Below are 12,858 nucleotides of genomic sequence, written 5' to 3'. Positions count from 1 at the left end.
CACGTGTCTTCCGTTCGAGCATGGAGGGTGAGGGACATGGGTCACCCTCATATACAGGGGTGTGGGCATGGGCAGGATGGGGCGTGGGGGACCCGTCAGGGCATTGCCCGTTTGGAAGCCCGTTCGGAAGGCAAGAGGAGGCGGAGGCGGAGGCGGAGGCGGGAATCTCTGCTCAATTTTTTCCCGAGGCCTGGGGACAAGCCTTTGCACATTTGATCCTGCCGGGCCTGCATCAGCAGATCCTGCTCCGATGGCAAGGGAGAGCCTGCAGGTGTAAATCAAAGAAAGGGGAGAAATCCGCAAGAGGCGGGTTAACAAATTCCAGTGGCAGGCCCATGTTCCCCAGGAAGCAAGTACTTCCTCCTGCTCCCTTCAGTGGGAAAAGACATAGGAGGTGTATTTCTCTAAGCAGGGGCTCTGCGTAGGTGGCACTGCATTGCTTTGGGAAGCATCCATTCTAAGTGCAGAGTAGCAGCAGACCCCACAGCTGAGACGTGAATTGGGACTGTTAAGGAAGGGCACTGGGAGGGTGAGGAGGGCAGAGGAAAATGCTTTAAAAAAGCATCTGCAAGTTCCTACACACCCGCTGAAAACCCATACCAGGGATGGGGCTCGAACCCATGCGGACAACTGTCCATTGGATCTTAAGTCCAACGCCTTAACCACTCGGCCACCCTGGTGAGACCCTAGGCCCTGCCTTACTCAGCTCCCTTTTCATGCTGGCTGCTCCAGCGCAGGCTGTCCAGCAAGAGGTGATTGCAGAGTAAAAAGGCTTTTGCAGGAGGATAAAGGTAATTGCTTATGACAAACACACTGTGTGACACCTAACTTTTCCCCACTCGTACTTTATGGGCAATCTATACAGTGGAGTTAGCTTAGTCACAATAAGGAAGTGAGCAAGGCAGGCTCACAAGAGCATCTCCTCGCTGGTGGTCTAGTGGCTAGGATTCGGCGCTTTCACCGCCGCGGCCCGGGTTCGATTCCCGGTCAGGGAAGATCCCTCTAAGACGTAGACGTGCGTAATTTGTCCACGCAGCTCAGCTTTTTTTAATCGAAGGTCCTTAAAAAGGCACCCCGACCTATAGACGAAAGCAGAGGAAAGGGGCTGGGTCCCCTGTGTCCCAGGTTGCTTTGCTCCCATTGCCCTCAGCCACCTTCATGCGCACGCAGTCCCCCACCCAGTCAGGTGCTCTATGTGGGCGTTAAGTGCAGTACCAGCTCATCAGAAAGGTAAATTGCTGGAAAACCCGGCTGCGATGTATACATCTACTTTGGAGCACTCTTCTCCCTTGCACTCTTGAATCGGTCATTCGCAATGTATTCTTCCAGCAAGCTGAATAACGAGGTAGGTGTGAGAAGGTGTACCAGCTGTCTTTGAGCTATCAGCGGCCACTAGGTGTCCCTCTTGTGATTTCCCGGGGATCCCGATTGTACAGGAATTCGTCGGTTCAGTAGCACGGGGGAGGGGATGGCCTGTGCTTGGAAGTGACAAACAGTCTGGTGGAATCATGAGTGTTTTTTCAAGTTCTGATTCATATTCGCTGTAGAATAAAATATGCTTTCAGCCCCCATGAGCTTTGTCACTAGGAGAGCAGTGTAGGAACTTTTGCTGTATGGCTGTGGGTTCCCTGGTGGTCTAGTGGTTAGGATTCGGCGCTCTCACCGCCGCGGCCTGGGTTCAATTCCCGGTCAGGGAACAGTCCTTCTTCTGCCCTTGAATGCTTTTCCTTCCCGCAGGTCAGGGCTTCTCAAAATGAATTTGCTTTTCTGACAAACAGTTTGCCTAGCATCCCGCAATCTGGCTCCTAATTTGATTTTCGCAAGGTTCCCTTTGAGTTGCTTTCCTCGGCGGGAGGACAATCTCTTGTGCAAGGCTCTTGAGGAAGTGAGATTCTGTATTCCGAGGTGCGCTTCTTTTCGTAGGCTTCTGACCACATGGTGTGCGGCAGGAAGTCATCTTTGACAGGGCCGCAGGCTTTGTCTCCAAATGGCATCCCGGACCCACTGCAACCCACCTTTTTGCTGAAACGGAAGTCTGGTTCAGGGTAAGAAAAAGCTGAGCTGCACGTACCGAAAGCAGCAGAGCCCAGCGGCGGAGAGGGTGTGGCCAGGGCTGTCTGATTTGCATAGTGACCAGTGGCATCTTGGGAATGTACAGGCTTTGGAGCCTAACGGGTGCTGCAGGGGTCTGCCTGGCCGGAGAAATGCCTGTCTGGCGCTCCCCTCAGGACACACGTGTCTTCCGTTCGAGCATGGAGGGTGAGGGACATGGGTCACCCTCATATACAGGGGTGTGGGCATGGGCAGGGTGGGGCGTGGGGTACCCGTCAGGGCATTGCCCGTTTGGAAGCCCGTTCGGAAGGCAAGAGGAGGCGGAGGCGGGAATCTCTGCTCAATTTTTTCCCGAGGCCTGGGGACAAGCCTTTGCACATTTGATCCAGCCGGGCCTGCATCAGCAGATCCTGCTCCGATGGCAAGGGAGAGCCTGCAGGTGTAAATCAAAGAAAGGGGAGAAATCCGCAAGAGGCGGGTTAACAAATTCCAGTGGCAGGCCCATGTTCCCCAGGAAGCAAGTACTTCCTCCTGCTCCCTTCAGTGGGAAAAGACATAGGAGGTGTATTTCTCTAAGCAGGGGCTCTGCGTAGGTGGCACTGCATTGCTTTGGGAAGCATCCATGCTAAGTGCAGAGTAGCAGCAGACCCCACAGCTGAGACGTGAATTGGGACTGTTAAGGAAGGGCACTGGGAGGGTGAGGAGGGCAGAGGAAAATGCTTTAAAAAAGCATCTGCAAGTTCCTACACACCCGCTGAAAACCCATACCAGGGATGGGGCTCGAACCCATGCGGACAACTGTCCATTGGATCTTAAGTCCAACGCCTTAACCACTCGGCCACCCTGGTGAGACCCTAGGCCCTGCCTTACTCAGCTCCCTTTTCATGCTGGCTGCTCCAGCGCAGGCTGTCCAGCAAGAGGTGATTGCAGAGTAAAAAGGCTTTTGCAGGAGGATAAAGGTAATTGCTTATGACAAACACACTGTGTGACACCTAACTTTTCCCCACTCGTACTTTATGGGCAATCTATACAGTGGAGTTAGCTTAGTCACAATAAGGAAGTGAGCAAGGCAGGCTCACAAGAGCATCTCCTCCCTGGTGGTCTAGTGGCTAGGATTCGGCGCTTTCACCGCCGCGGCCCGGGTTCGATTCCCGGTCAGGGAAGATCCCTCTAAGACGTAGACGTGCGTAATTTGTCCACGCAGCTCAGCTTTTTTTAATCGAAGGTCCTTAAAAAGGCACCCCGACCTATAGACGAAAGCAGAGGAAAGGGGCTGGGTCCCCTGTGTCCCAGGTTGCTTTGCTCCCATTGCCCTCAGCCACCTTCATGCGCACGCAGTCCCCCACCCAGTCAGGTGCTCTATGTGGGCGTAAAGTGCAGTACCAGCTCATCAGAAAGGTAAATTGCTGGAAAACCCGGCTGCGATGTATACATCTACTTTGGAGCACTCTTCTCCCTTGCACTCTTGAATCGGTCATTCGCAATGTATTCTTCCAGCAAGCTGAATAACGAGGTAGGTGTGAGAAGGTGTACCAGCTGTCTTTGAGCTATCAGCGGCCACTAGGTGTCCCTCTTGTGATTTCCCGGGGATCCCGATTGTACAGGAATTCGTCGGTTCAGTAGCACGGGGGAGGGGATGGCCTGTGCTTGGAAGTGACAAACAGTCTGGTGGAATCATGAGTGTTTTTTCAAGTTCTGATTCATATTCGCTGTAGAATAAAATATGCTTTCAGCCCCCATGAGCTTTGTCACTAGGAGAGCAGTGTAGGAACTTTTGCTGTATAGCTGTGGGTTCCCTGGTGGTCTAGTGGTTAGGATTCGGCGCTCTCACCGCCGCGGCCCGGGTTCGATTCCCGGTCAGGGAACAGTCCTTCTTCTGCCCTTGAATGCTTTTCCTTCCCGCAGGTCAGGGCTTCTCAAAATGAATTTGCTTTTCTGACAAACAGTTTGCCTAGCATCCCGCAATCTGGCTCCTAATTTGATTTTCGCAAGGTTCCCTTTGAGTTGCTTTCCTCGGCGGGAGGAAAATCTCTTGTGCAAGGCTCTTGAGGAAGTGAGATTCTGTATTCCGAGGTGCGCTTCTTTTCGTAGGCTTCTGACCACATGGTGTGCGGCAGGAAGTCATCTTTGACAGGGCCGCAGGCTTTGTCTCCAAATGGCATCCCGGACCCACTGCAACCCACCTTTTTGCTGAAACGGAAGTCTGGTTCAGGGTAAGAAAAAGCTGAGCTGCACGTACCGAAAGCAGCAGAGCCCAGCGGCGGAGAGGGTGTGGCCAGGGCTGTCTGATTTGCATAGTGACCAGTGGCATCTTGGGAATGTACAGGCTTTGGAGCCTAACGGGTGCTGCAGGGGTCTGCCTGGCCGGAGAAATGCCTGTCTGGCGCTCCCCTCAGGACACACGTGTCTTCCGTTCGAGCATGGAGGGTGAGGGACATGGGTCACCCTCATATACAGGGGTGTGGGCATGGGCAGGATGGGGCGTGGGGGACCCGTCAGGGCATTGCCCGTTTGGAAGCCCGTTCGGAAGGCAAGAGGAGGCGGAGGCGGAGGCGGGAATCTCTGCTCAATTTTTTCCCGAGGCCTGGGGACAAGCCTTTGCACATTTGATCCAGCCGGGCCTGCATCAGCAGATCCTGCTCCGATGGCAAGGGAGAGCCTGCAGGTGTAAATCAAAGAAAGGGGAGAAATCCGCAAGAGGCGGGTTAACAAATTCCAGTGGCAGGCCCATGTTCCCCAGGAAGCAAGTACTTCCTCCTGCTCCCTTCAGTGGGAAAAGACATAGGAGGTGTATTTCTCTAAGCAGGGGCTCTGCGTAGGTGGCACTGCATTGCTTTGGGAAGCATCCATGCTAAGTGCAGAGTAGCAGCAGACCCCACAGCTGAGACGTGAATTGGGACTGTTAAGGAAGGGCACTGGGAGGGTGAGGAGGGCAGAGGAAAATGCTTTAAAAAAGCATCTGCAAGTTCCTACACACCCGCTGAAAACCCATACCAGGGATGGGGCTCAAACCCATGCGGACAACTGTCCATTGGATCTTAAGTCCAACGCCTTAACCACTCGGCCACCCTGGTGAGACCCTAGGCCCTGCCTTACTCAGCTCCCTTTTCATGCTGGCTGCTCCAGCGCAGGCTGTCCAGCAAGAGGTGATTGCAGAGTAAAAAGGCTTTTGCAGGAGGATAAAGGTAATTGCTTATGACAAACACACTGTGTGACACCTAACTTTTCCCCACTCGTACTTTATGGGCAATCTATACAGTGGAGTTAGCTTAGTCACAATAAGGAAGTGAGCAAGGCAGGCTCACAAGAGCATCTCCTCCCTGGTGGTCTAGTGGCTAGGATTCGGCGCTTTCACCGCCGCGGCCCGGGTTCGATTCCCGGTCAGGGAAGATCCCTCTAAGACGTAGACGTGCGTAATTTGTCCACGCAGCTCAGCTTTTTTTAATCGAAGGTCCTTAAAAAGGCACCCCGACCTATAGACGAAAGCAGAGGAAAGGGGCTTTGTCCCCTGTGTCCCAGGTTGCTTTGCTCCCATTGCCCTCAGCCACCTTCATGCGCACGCAGTCCCCCACCCAGTCAGGTGCTCTATGTGGGCGTAAAGTGCAGTACCAGCTCATCAGAAAGGTAAATTGCTGGAAAACCCGGCTGCGATGTATACATCTACTTTGGAGCACTCTTCTCCCTTGCACTCTTGAATCGGTCATTCGCAATGTATTCTTCCAGCAAGCTGAATAACGAGGTAGGTGTGAGAAGGTGTACCAGCTGTCTTTGAGCTATCAGCGGCCACTAGGTGTCCCTCTTGTGATTTCCCGGGGATCCCGATTGTACAGGAATTCGTCGGTTCAGTAGCACGGGGGAGGGGATGGCCTGTGCTTGGAAGTGACAAACAGTCTGGTGGAATCATGAGTGTTTTTTCAAGTTCTGATTCATATTCGCTGTAGAATAAAATATGCTTTCAGCCCCCATGAGCTTTGTCACTAGGAGAGCAGTGTAGGAACTTTTGCTGTATAGCTGTGGGTTCCCTGGTGGTCTAGTGGTTAGGATTCGGCGCTCTCACCGCCGCGGCCCGGGTTCGATTCCCGGTCAGGGAACAGTCCTTCTTCTGCCCTTGAATGCTTTTCCTTCCCGCAGGTCAGGGCTTCTCAAAATGAATTTGCTTTTCTGACAAACAGTTTGCCTAGCATCCCGCAATCTGGCTCCTAATTTGATTTTCGCAAGGTTCCCTTTGAGTTGCTTTCCTCGGCGGGAGGAAAATCTCTTGTGCAAGGCTCTTGAGGAAGTGAGATTCTGTATTCCGAGGTGCGCTTCTTTTCGTAGGCTTCTGACCACATGGTGTGCGGCAGGAAGTCATCTTTGACAGGGCCGCAGGCTTTGTCTCCAAATGGCATCCCGGACCCACTGCAACCCACCTTTTTGCTGAAACGGAAGTCTGGTTCAGGGTAAGAAAAAGCTGAGCTGCACGTACCGAAAGCAGCAGAGCCCAGCGGCGGAGAGGGTGTGGCCAGGGCTGTCTGATTTGCATAGTGACCAGTGGCATCTTGGGAATGTACAGGCTTTGGAGCCTAACGGGTGCTGCAGGGGTCTGCCTGGCCGGAGAAATGCCTGTCTGGCGCTCCCCTCAGGACACACGTGTCTTCCGTTCGAGCATGGAGGGTGAGGGACATGGGTCACCCTCATATACAGGGGTGTGGGCATGGGCAGGATGGGGCGTGGGGGACCCGTCAGGGCATTGCCCGTTTGGAAGCCCGTTCGGAAGGCAAGAGGAGGCGGAGGCGGAGGCGGGAATCTCTGCTCAATTTTTTCCCGAGGCCTGGGGACAAGCCTTTGCACATTTGATCCAGCCGGGCCTGCATCAGCAGATCCTGCTCCGATGGCAATGGAGAGCCTGCAGGTGTAAATCAAAGAAAGGGGAGAAATCCGCAAGAGGCGGGTTAACAAATTCCAGTGGCAGGCCCATGTTCCCCAGGAAGCAAGTACTTCCTCCTGCTCCCTTCAGTGGGAAAAGACATAGGAGGTGTATTTCTCTAAGCAGGGGCTCTGCGTAGGTGGCACTGCATTGCTTTGGGAAGCATCCATGCTAAGTGCAGAGTAGCAGCAGACCCCACAGCTGAGACGTGAATTGGGACTGTTAAGGAAGGGCACTGGGAGGGTGAGGAGGGCAGAGGAAAATGCTTTAAAAAAGCATCTGCAAGTTCCTACACACCCGCTGAAAACCCATACCAGGGATGGGGCTCGAACCCATGCGGACAACTGTCCATTGGATCTTAAGTCCAACGCCTTAACCACTCGGCCACCCTGGTGAGACCCTAGGCCCTGCCTTACTCAGCTCCCTTTTCATGCTGGCTGCTCCAGCGCAGGCTGTCCAGCAAGAGGTGATTGCAGAGTAAAAAGGCTTTTGCAGGAGGATAAAGGTAATTGCTTATGACAAACACACTGTGTGACACCTAACTTTTCCCCACTCGTACTTTATGGGCAATCTATACAGTGGAGTTAGCTTAGTCACAATAAGGAAGTGAGCAAGGCAGGCTCACAAGAGCATCTCCTCCCTGGTGGTCTAGTGGCTAGGATTCGGCGCTTTCACTGCCGCGGCCCGGGTTCGATTCCCGGTCAGGGAAGATCCCTCTAAGACGTAGACGTGTGTAATTTGTCCACGCAGCTCAGCTTTTTTTAATCGAAGGTCCTTAAAAAGGCACCCCGACCTATAGACGAAAGCAGAGGAAAGGGGCTGGGTCCCCTGTGTCCCAGGTTGCTTTGCTCCCATTGCCCTCAGCCACCTTCATGCGCACGCAGTCCCCCACCCAGTCAGGTGCTCTATGTGGGCGTAAAGTGCAGTACCAGCTCATCAGAAAGGTAAATTGCTGGAAAACCCGGCTGCGATGTATACATCTACTTTGGAGCACTCTTCTCCCTTGCACTCTTGAATCGGTCATTCGCAATGTATTCTTCCAGCAAGCTGAATAACGAGGTAGGTGTGAGAAGGTGTACCAGCTGTCTTTGAGCTATCAGCGGCCACTAGGTGTCCCTCTTGTGATTTCCCGGGGATCCCGATTGTACAGGAATTCGTCGGTTCAGTAGCACGGGGGAGGGGATGGCCTGTGCTTGGAAGTGACAAACAGTCTGGTGGAATCATGAGTGTTTTTTCAAGTTCTGATTCATATTCGCTGTAGAATAAAATATGCTTTCAGCCCCCATGAGCTTTGTCACTAGGAGAGCAGTGTAGGAACTTTTGCTGTATAGCTGTGGGTTCCCTGGTGGTCTAGTGGTTAGGATTCGGCGCTCTCACCGCCGCGGCCCGGGTTCGATTCCCGGTCAGGGAACAGTCCTTCTTCTGCCCTTGAATGCTTTTCCTTCCCGCAGGTCAGGGCTTCTCAAAATGAATTTGCTTTTCTGACAAACAGTTTGCCTAGCATCCCGCAATCTGGCTCCTAATTTGATTTTCGCAAGGTTCCCTTTGAGTTGCTTTCCTCGGCGGGAGGAAAATCTCTTGTGCAAGGCTCTTGAGGAAGTGAGATTCTGTATTCCGAGGTGCGCTTCTTTTCGTAGGCTTCTGACCACATGGTGTGCGGCAGGAAGTCATCTTTGACAGGGCCGCAGGCTTTGTCTCCAAATGGCATCCCGGACCCACTGCAACCCACCTTTTTGCTGAAACGGAAGTCTGGTTCAGGGTAAGAAAAAGCTGAGCTGCACGTACCGAAAGCAGCAGAGCCCAGCGGCGGAGAGGGTGTGGCCAGGGCTGTCTGATTTGCATAGTGACCAGTGGCATCTTGGGAATGTACAGGCTTTGGAGCCTAACGGGTGCTGCAGGGGTCTGCCTGGCCGGAGAAATGCCTGTCTGGCGCTCCCCTCAGGACACACGTGTCTTCCGTTCGAGCATGGAGGGTGAGGGACATGGGTCACCCTCATATACAGGGGTGTGGGCATGGGCAGGATGGGGCGTGGGGGACCCGTCAGGGCATTGCCCGTTTGGAAGCCCGTTCGGAAGGCAAGAGGAGGCGGAGGCGGAGGCGGAGGCGGGAATCTCTGCTCAATTTTTTCCCGAGGCCTGGGGACAAGCCTTTGCACATTTGATCCTGCCGGGCCTGCATCAGCAGATCCTGCTCCGATGGCAAGGGAGAGCCTGCAGGTGTAAATCAAAGAAAGGGGAGAAATCCGCAAGAGGCGGGTTAACAAATTCCAGTGGCAGGCCCATGTTCCCCAGGAAGCAAGTACTTCCTCCTGCTCCCTTCAGTGGGAAAAGACATAGGAGGTGTATTTCTCTAAGCAGGGGCTCTGCGTAGGTGGCACTGCATTGCTTTGGGAAGCATCCATTCTAAGTGCAGAGTAGCAGCAGACCCCACAGCTGAGACGTGAATTGGGACTGTTAAGGAAGGGCACTGGGAGGGTGAGGAGGGCAGAGGAAAATGCTTTAAAAAAGCATCTGCAAGTTCCTACACACCCGCTGAAAACCCATACCAGGGATGGGGCTCGAACCCATGCGGACAACTGTCCATTGGATCTTAAGTCCAACGCCTTAACCACTCGGCCACCCTGGTGAGACCCTAGGCCCTGCCTTACTCAGCTCCCTTTTCATGCTGGCTGCTCCAGCGCAGGCTGTCCAGCAAGAGGTGATTGCAGAGTAAAAAGGCTTTTGCAGGAGGATAAAGGTAATTGCTTATGACAAACACACTGTGTGACACCTAACTTTTCCCCACTCGTACTTTATGGGCAATCTATACAGTGGAGTTAGCTTAGTCACAATAAGGAAGTGAGCAAGGCAGGCTCACAAGAGCATCTCCTCCCTGGTGGTCTAGTGGCTAGGATTCGGCGCTTTCACCGCCGCGGCCCGGGTTCGATTCCCGGTCAGGGAAGATCCCTCTAAGACGTAGACGTGCGTAATTTGTCCACGCAGCTCAGCTTTTTTTAATCGAAGGTCCTTAAAAAGGCACCCCGACCTATAGACGAAAGCAGAGGAAAGGGGCTGGGTCCCCTGTGTCCCAGGTTGCTTTGCTCCCATTGCCCTCAGCCACCTTCATGCGCACGCAGTCCCCCACCCAGTCAGGTGCTCTATGTGGGCGTAAAGTGCAGTACCAGCTCATCAGAAAGGTAAATTGCTGGAAAACCCGGCTGCGATGTATACATCTACTTTGGAGCACTCTTCTCCCTTGCACTCTTGAATCGGTCATTCGCAATGTATTCTTCCAGCAAGCTGAATAACGAGGTAGGTGTGAGAAGGTGTACCAGCTGTCTTTGAGCTATCAGCGGCCACTAGGTGTCCCTCTTGTGATTTCCCGGGGATCCCGATTGTACAGGAATTCGTCGGTTCAGTAGCACGGGGGAGGGGATGGCCTGTGCTTGGAAGTGACAAACAGTCTGGTGGAATCATGAGTGTTTTTTCAAGTTCTGATTCATATTCGCTGTAGAATAAAATATGCTTTCAGCCCCCATGAGCTTTGTCACTAGGAGAGCAGTGTAGGAACTTTTGCTGTATAGCTGTGGGTTCCCTGGTGGTCTAGTGGTTAGGATTCGGCGCTCTCACCGCCGCGGCCCGGGTTCGATTCCCGGTCAGGGAACAGTCCTTCTTCTGCCCTTGAATGCTTTTCCTTCCCGCAGGTCAGGGCTTCTCAAAATGAATTTGCTTTTCTGACAAACAGTTTGCCTAGCATCCCGCAATCTGGCTCCTAATTTGATTTTCGCAAGGTTCCCTTTGAGTTGCTTTCCTCGGCGGGAGGAAAATCTCTTGTGCAAGGCTCTTGAGGAAGTGAGATTCTGTATTCCGAGGTGCGCTTCTTTTCGTAGGCTTCTGACCACATGGTGTGCGGCAGGAAGTCATCTTTGACAGGGCCGCAGGCTTTGTCTCCAAATGGCATCCCGGACCCACTGCAACCCACCTTTTTGCTGAAACGGAAGTCTGGTTCAGGGTAAGAAAAAGCTGAGCTGCACGTACCGAAAGCAGCAGAGCCCAGCGGCGGAGAGGGTGTGGCCAGGGCTGTCTGATTTGCATAGTGACCAGTGGCATCTTGGGAATGTACAGGCTTTGGAGCCTAACGGGTGCTGCAGGGGTCTGCCTGGCCGGAGAAATGCCTGTCTGGCGCTCCCCTCAGGACACACGTGTCTTCCGTTCGAGCATGGAGGGTGAGGGACATGGGTCACCCTCATATACAGGGGTGTGGGCATGGGCAGGATGGGGCGTGGGGGACCCGTCAGGGCATTGCCCGTTTGGAAGCCCGTTCGGAAGGCAAGAGGAGGCGGAGGCGGAGGCGGGAATCTCTGCTCAATTTTTTCCCGAGGCCTGGGGACAAGCCTTTGCACATTTGATCCAGCCGGGCCTGCATCAGCAGATCCTGCTCCGATGGCAATGGAGAGCCTGCAGGTGTAAATCAAAGAAAGGGGAGAAATCCGCAAGAGGCGGGTTAACAAATTCCAGTGGCAGGCCCATGTTCCCCAGGAAGCAAGTACTTCCTCCTGCTCCCTTCAGTGGGAAAAGACATAGGAGGTGTATTTCTCTAAGCAGGGGCTCTGCGTAGGTGGCACTGCATTGCTTTGGGAAGCATCCATGCTAAGTGCAGAGTAGCAGCAGACCCCACAGCTGAGACGTGAATTGGGACTGTTAAGGAAGGGCACTGGGAGGGTGAGGAGGGCAGAGGAAAATGCTTTAAAAAAGCATCTGCAAGTTCCTACACACCCGCTGAAAACCCATACCAGGGATGGGGCTCGAACCCATGCGGACAACTGTCCATTGGATCTTAAGTCCAACGCCTTAACCACTCGGCCACCCTGGTGAGACCCTAGGCCCTGCCTTACTCAGCTCCCTTTTCATGCTGGCTGCTCCAGCGCAGGCTGTCCAGCAAGAGGTGATTGCAGAGTAAAAAGGCTTTTGCAGGAGGATAAAGGTAATTGCTTATGACAAACACACTGTGTGACACCTAACTTTTCCCCACTCGTACTTTATGGGCAATCTATACAGTGGAGTTAGCTTAGTCACAATAAGGAAGTGAGCAAGGCAGGCTCACAAGAGCATCTCCTCCCTGGTGGTCTAGTGGCTAGGATTCGGCGCTTTCACTGCCGCGGCCCGGGTTCGATTCCCGGTCAGGGAAGATCCCTCTAAGACGTAGACGTGTGTAATTTGTCCACGCAGCTCAGCTTTTTTTAATCGAAGGTCCTTAAAAAGGCACCCCGACCTATAGACGAAAGCAGAGGAAAGGGGCTGGGTCCCCTGTGTCCCAGGTTGCTTTGCTCCCATTGCCCTCAGCCACCTTCATGCGCACGCAGTCCCCCACCCAGTCAGGTGCTCTATGTGGGCGTAAAGTGCAGTACCAGCTCATCAGAAAGGTAAATTGCTGGAAAACCCGGCTGCGATGTATACATCTACTTTGGAGCACTCTTCTCCCTTGCACTCTTGAATCGGTCATTCGCAATGTATTCTTCCAGCAAGCTGAATAACGAGGTAGGTGTGAGAAGGTGTACCAGCTGTCTTTGAGCTATCAGCGGCCACTAGGTGTCCCTCTTGTGATTTCCCGGGGATCCCGATTGTACAGGAATTCGTCGGTTCAGTAGCACGGGGGAGGGGATGGCCTGTGCTTGGAAGTGACAAACAGTCTGGTGGAATCATGAGTGTTTTTTCAAGTTCTGATTCATATTCGCTGTAGAATAAAATATGCTTTCAGCCCCCATGAGCTTTGTCACTAGGAGAGCAGTGTAGGAACTTTTGCTGTATGGCTGTGGGTTCCCTGGTGGTCTAGTGGTTAGGATTCGGCGCTCTCACCGCCGCGGCCCGGGTTCGATTCCCGGTCAGGGAACAGTCCTTCTTCTGCCCTTGAATGCTTTTCC

The 12,858-nt window shown here is 53.4% G+C and overlaps 13 non-coding genes across 13 annotated transcripts; 8 read left to right on the top strand and 5 right to left on the bottom strand.

Moving 5' to 3' along the window:
- Positions 1–597: 597 nt before the first annotated feature.
- On the bottom strand, positions 598–680 carry TRNAL-UAA (transfer RNA leucine (anticodon UAA)). Its single transcript has one exon. It is a non-coding gene; the product is annotated as a tRNA-Leu (tRNA).
- Positions 681–2,817: 2,137 nt separating this feature from the next.
- TRNAL-UAA (transfer RNA leucine (anticodon UAA)) lies at positions 2,818–2,900 on the bottom strand. The gene has a single exon. It is a non-coding gene; the product is annotated as a tRNA-Leu (tRNA).
- A 243-nt stretch (positions 2,901–3,143) lies between these two features.
- Positions 3,144–3,215, top strand: TRNAE-UUC (transfer RNA glutamic acid (anticodon UUC)). Its single transcript has one exon. It is a non-coding gene; the product is annotated as a tRNA-Glu (tRNA).
- Positions 3,216–3,845: 630 nt separating this feature from the next.
- TRNAE-CUC (transfer RNA glutamic acid (anticodon CUC)) lies at positions 3,846–3,917 on the top strand. The gene has a single exon. It is a non-coding gene; the product is annotated as a tRNA-Glu (tRNA).
- Positions 3,918–5,369: 1,452 nt separating this feature from the next.
- Positions 5,370–5,441, top strand: TRNAE-UUC (transfer RNA glutamic acid (anticodon UUC)). Its single transcript has one exon. It is a non-coding gene; the product is annotated as a tRNA-Glu (tRNA).
- A 630-nt stretch (positions 5,442–6,071) lies between these two features.
- Positions 6,072–6,143, top strand: TRNAE-CUC (transfer RNA glutamic acid (anticodon CUC)). Its single transcript has one exon. It is a non-coding gene; the product is annotated as a tRNA-Glu (tRNA).
- Positions 6,144–7,269: 1,126 nt separating this feature from the next.
- On the bottom strand, positions 7,270–7,352 carry TRNAL-UAA (transfer RNA leucine (anticodon UAA)). The gene has a single exon. It is a non-coding gene; the product is annotated as a tRNA-Leu (tRNA).
- Positions 7,353–8,297: 945 nt separating this feature from the next.
- TRNAE-CUC (transfer RNA glutamic acid (anticodon CUC)) lies at positions 8,298–8,369 on the top strand. Its single transcript has one exon. It is a non-coding gene; the product is annotated as a tRNA-Glu (tRNA).
- Positions 8,370–9,501: 1,132 nt separating this feature from the next.
- TRNAL-UAA (transfer RNA leucine (anticodon UAA)) lies at positions 9,502–9,584 on the bottom strand. The gene has a single exon. It is a non-coding gene; the product is annotated as a tRNA-Leu (tRNA).
- Positions 9,585–9,827: 243 nt separating this feature from the next.
- TRNAE-UUC (transfer RNA glutamic acid (anticodon UUC)) lies at positions 9,828–9,899 on the top strand. Its single transcript has one exon. It is a non-coding gene; the product is annotated as a tRNA-Glu (tRNA).
- Positions 9,900–10,529: 630 nt separating this feature from the next.
- TRNAE-CUC (transfer RNA glutamic acid (anticodon CUC)) lies at positions 10,530–10,601 on the top strand. Its single transcript has one exon. It is a non-coding gene; the product is annotated as a tRNA-Glu (tRNA).
- Positions 10,602–11,727: 1,126 nt separating this feature from the next.
- On the bottom strand, positions 11,728–11,810 carry TRNAL-UAA (transfer RNA leucine (anticodon UAA)). Its single transcript has one exon. It is a non-coding gene; the product is annotated as a tRNA-Leu (tRNA).
- A 945-nt stretch (positions 11,811–12,755) lies between these two features.
- On the top strand, positions 12,756–12,827 carry TRNAE-CUC (transfer RNA glutamic acid (anticodon CUC)). The gene has a single exon. It is a non-coding gene; the product is annotated as a tRNA-Glu (tRNA).
- The last annotated feature ends 31 nt before the right edge of the window (positions 12,828–12,858 follow it).

Source organism: Triturus cristatus, chromosome 5_2 (assembly GCF_964204655.1).
Source record: "Triturus cristatus chromosome 5_2, aTriCri1.1, whole genome shotgun sequence".
Taxonomy (NCBI): Eukaryota; Metazoa; Chordata; class Amphibia; order Caudata; family Salamandridae; genus Triturus; species Triturus cristatus.
Note: the sequence above shows the minus strand (reverse complement) of the source record. Positions and strands in the feature narration are given on the sequence as shown.